We start from the raw sequence: 5,083 nt of genomic DNA on the forward strand, positions 1-5,083 counted from the left end.
GGCATCATATTCTAGCTTTGATACCGAAAATTTTTCAAACGGTAAAGAAGCCATCTGCTTTGAAGACAGAGTGAAGATCTCGCCCCAAATTGACGCAAAGGGGGAGATTGTTGGGCTTAGAAGATTGCGTCTTTTGGGCTCGTTTGTTTATAATTCTTTGTATTACGGTTTGGGCTTGTCCAACCGTGTGTCTTTTATGCTTTGTATATAAGCTTATGCTTGCATGCATATTAGGTTAAGGATTTGAGAGATCTGAGAATACGATATTTTCCAGACGACTAAAGGTTTCTTTGATCATACTTGTAACCTTCCAATCCTCTACAGTTGATGTTCTTAATCGAGCTCTTCTGAGGATTTTGTTTTAATCATTCAACACGTTTGATTCAATCTTGTCTTGTTCTTTTATTGTGTTCATATCGTCATTGTTTAGTTACTTGTTCAAGATCTAATCGATCTTTATAGATTAAAGGTTTGTTTAATCTCATCAATTATCTTTCGGTCTATAGAAGAGATATCCAAAGGAAGTTTGCGGGTAGCCGATGAAAATACATCGCTCACTTCGAGGTTCAAGCTTGTCGTGAGTATCTCGTCTTACGAAAACCTCGCAACCCCAAACCTTGATATGTGCCAACGAGGGAGCTTTCCCTGTCCATATCTCGTGAGGTGTTTTGGCAACCTTCTTGGTAGGGACTCGGTTAAGGATATGGGCGGCAGTCTCTAAGGCATACCCCCAAAAGAAGATAGGTAGTGAAGCACGACTCATCATAGAGCGAACCATATCCAATAAGGTTCGATTACGCCTTTCTGCCACACCATTCAATTGCGGTGTCCTAGGAGGCGTCAATTGCGAAACTATTCCACACTCCTTGAGATAATCGTGGAATTCAAGACTTAGGTACTCTCCTCCTCGATCGGATCGAAGCATCTTGATTTTCCTGCCCAATTGATTCTCCACTTCATTCTTGAACTCTTTGAACTTTTCAAAGGTTTCTGACTTTTGCTTGATTAAATAGATATACCCATATCTACTATAATCATCGGTAAAGGTCACATAGAAGCGGTTCCCATCCTTCGTGGTTGATCTAAAAGGTCCACATACATCGGTATGTATTAGGTCTAATAGTCCCTCACCCCTTTCACAAGTACTCGTGAAGGGTGACTTAGTCATCTTTCCAAGTAAACAAGATTCGCATGTGTCATCTTCCCTAAGGTCGAATGACTCCAACACTCCATCCTTTTGGAGTTGGGCTATGCGTTTCTTGTTGACATGTCCAAGACGACAATGCCACAAGGATGCTTTATCCATACTAGTGGAAGAATCAATATTCAAAACATCATTTCCTAAGTTATCAACAATCATAACAGTTTCATATATTCCATTACATGGTATAGCTTCAAAATAAAAGACACCATTCAGATAAGCCAAAATAGAACCATTCTCATTATTAAAAGAAAATCTAAAACCTTGTCTATATAAACCATGAAATGAAATGATGTTTCTAGCCATTTCTGGCGAATAGCAACAATTGTTCAAATCTAAAACTAAACTATTCTTAAGCACCAAAGAATACACTCCAATCTTGGTCACAGGCGACGATCTTCTGTTCCCCATGATTAGATTGATCCTTCCTTGCTCCACATCCCTACTTCCTTTTAGTCCCTGCACATTAGAACAAATGTGATAACCACAACCGGTGTCAAGAACCCAAGAAATAGCATGATTAGAATCGTTAGATTTTATTGCATATATACCTGCGAAAGATGGCTTGATCTTTCCTTCCTTGATGGCTTGCAGGTAATCCGGGCAGCTTCTCTTCCAATGTCCTATCTTGTGGCAGTGGTGGCACTCTGCCTCCTTCGGGTTAGAGCAGGGCTTAGAGGGATCAACTTTTGTCCCACTAGAAGAGGAACCATCTCGGGCTTTCACCTTTCGATAGTTATTTGAAGAAGCTTTCCTCTTCTTTCCCTTCCCTTGACCAATTGCCAAGACAGGAGCAGCAGACGGATTGGGAGTTGGTGCAACAGACTTGTCCTTGAAATTGCTCTCAGCAACCCTCAAGAGACCTTGGAGCTTACTTAGAGTGACCTCCTCTTTGTTCATGTGGTAGGTCATCCTAAATTGATTATACATCGGAGGCAAAGAGTGAAGCACCATGTCGATCGCCAAGTCTTCGCCGAAGTCAACGTTTAACTTGCGAAGGCGGTCGACATACCTTTGCATCTTTTGCAAGTGCACGGTAAGAGATTCTCCATGACCCATCTTAGCGGAAATCATGTTGGTGAAGATCTCGTAACGCTCTTGTCTCGCGTTTTGGTGGTACCTCTCCAACAAGTCTTGATGCATCTCGTATGGATACATGTCCTCGTAGGACTTTTGGAACTCGGAGTTCATGGTGGCGATCATGATGCAATGTACTTTCGTCGCATCTCGCTCATGGGTTTCAAAGGCGGTGATTTCAGCGGGAGTAGCAATTTCGGGGTTGATTTTCTCGAGCTTCTCATCGAGGACATACTCTTTATCCTCATAGCGAGCAATGGTGCGAACGTATCTTATCCATTCGCCAAAGTTCGTTCCATCGAAGGTGACCTTTTGGCAAAGGCTCATCAACGTGAAAGAACTAGCAGCAGTGTTGTTTGCGTTTGACATCTATAGAAAGGACAAAGATAGATTAGAACAAGAATCCCTAATTATCACCCAATAAGAAAATTAGGGCTAGGATCCAACAATAACATTTACATACTAGAAAAGGGATGCCGTAATCCAACATGCAAATAAATTGAAGGTAAGTGAATGACGATTCACTAATTCTTCAAAACTTAAACTTTTGGTCCTAAGTGTTTTTGAGAATTCCTAGGTTCGGATGAGATTCATTGAACTATTCAATGGCATGTTTAAATCTCGATATGCCCCTCTTGTTTGTGACTGGGATGCCGAGGATCACAAAGCGGGTGTGAATTACCATGCAAATTTACATGGTGCCTTCATTGTTACGATCACCTATTCGATGTGCCGGTAAACCACACACGCTCCATCGAACTATGATAAACAATGAATCACCCTTCGCCACTTTCGCTTAGAACCAATTAGTGTGCCGGTAAACCACACACGCTCCACTAACATCTTAGCAAGGTGCAAAGTGTAATTTCATGGAATTGCATCAATTCACTTTTCCTAAAGTAACTAAGATTGGGAAATTTGAAAAAGATTTAGTTACTTCGTATTTCTTATTATACTTTTAATGAGAGGATGAGGTTGCCCTATCCTACCCGTTCGGCTAACGACCCTCCACCAATCAAGCAAGCGGTGGGTGTGAGTGTACACTCATTAAGCGCCATTTTATAGGCCGCAACCTTATACCCACCTTATAGATTGGCTTCGTGAATGAGGCCTACTAGTGGTAAGACTAGCATTTAGTTATACATATATATATTATTCTAATAATATCATATAAGTATAGGGTTGTATTTTAAACTTTTCAAAATCTAGGGTTTGAAATTTAGGTTGTCTAAATTCAAGCTTTTAATCACAAAAATAAATTTCAAAACTATAGGGTAGGTTTTAAACATTTAAAAACATGGAGGATCAAATAACAAATAATTTCAATTAACAATTAATATCTTAATTATCTTTATTTGATTTATCTTTGATTTCTTTGAGGATAATTACCAAAAAAATAATCAAAATAATTAAATAATTATCATATAGGAAAACTAAATATTTAATTAGTTGATAATTACCTTTAACTAGATCAAGATAACACTTATATTTATCAAGAAATCGGATTCATATTGATCTAATTAGTTTATGGAAAGTTTGGATAAAATAAACACAAAGAAATCCCGAATCTGGCCCTTCCTGACGCTTGGACTCGCCGAGTGCACAAGGGGACTCGACGAGTCCACCATGGAACTCGACGAGTCAGTGACTCAAAACCAAAAAATCGAATTTTGCAGGTTTGTTTCAGTTATTCAAGCAACAATTTGTAGAAAACCAATCTAGGCTCTGATACCACTGTTGGGTTTTAGCCATAAGAACTTTCCTATGTGCGCATGCAAAACCCTAATGCTTGGATCTAGGCTTTCTATCAAACATGCTTTTGAATCCAAGACTTCTAATGGCTAATTAGGTTAAACAATAACATTAAAACAGATCTAGAATCATACCTTTGAGTTCCTTGTTGATCTTCTTGTCTTGGAGCTTCTAGAGTCACAATTGTCACTCCTCTAATGGCTTACAAACACCAATAGCAAGCAAGATGATTTAGGAGAGAGGAGAGGGGATGGAATTCGACCAGAGGTTCCTTGCTTTAGGTTCTGAAAGGTTGTACCCGAATTCCACACCCCAAGGGCCTATTTATACCTTTAGACTCCTTAAGGGTTTCACCCTAAACCCTAATTGGATAATCTTCACTTAAGGCTATCTAAATCCATTCATAGATATCCTTATGGACTATTTTGAGCTATCCTAAAGCTCTTAGAAACCGTCCAAAGTCCATCCTAATGGATTTATAGTCCAAAGTCTAACTATCAAACAATTGACAGTTTATACCCTCTTATTTAATTAATCTCTTTAAGTCACCAAATTAATACCAATTAATTTATGACTTATATTAATCAAATAGCTAAATATTATTCCTTATAACATTTACTCTCTCTTAACAAATCATCCTTCAAGTTGCTATGGTGAAGGCAACCCAAAAGGACCATGCACCACCGAATATAGTTATAGCCTTAGACACTATTCCAACAAGCACAACTAAGCCCACCGAAGCACTTCCGAGGCTTTCCTAGGTTTCCAACCTCACCCTGCCATCAGCCGCTAAAGAACTCCCCATAATGTTAGTTACCCACCTCATGAATACAATCACATACAACAAGGCTTAGATAATCCATCAAGTAAAAGACTCGTCCATACAACGGTTTGATTCAGACGAGAGTTGCGCAATAGGGTCAAATTTGTCACTAGATTATCTAAATGTAGTGGTGTTAATTATTATGACATGTCTGGAATCAGAAAAGATCTAGTGAATCATCATATAAACTCAAGAAAACATCAAGTAAATAAATCTTTTTAAGCTCTTAT

Source organism: Lactuca saligna, chromosome 6 (genome assembly GCF_052625555.1).
Source record: "Lactuca saligna cultivar CGN05327 chromosome 6, ASM5262555v1, whole genome shotgun sequence".
Classification (NCBI taxonomy): Eukaryota; Viridiplantae; Streptophyta; class Magnoliopsida; order Asterales; family Asteraceae; genus Lactuca; species Lactuca saligna.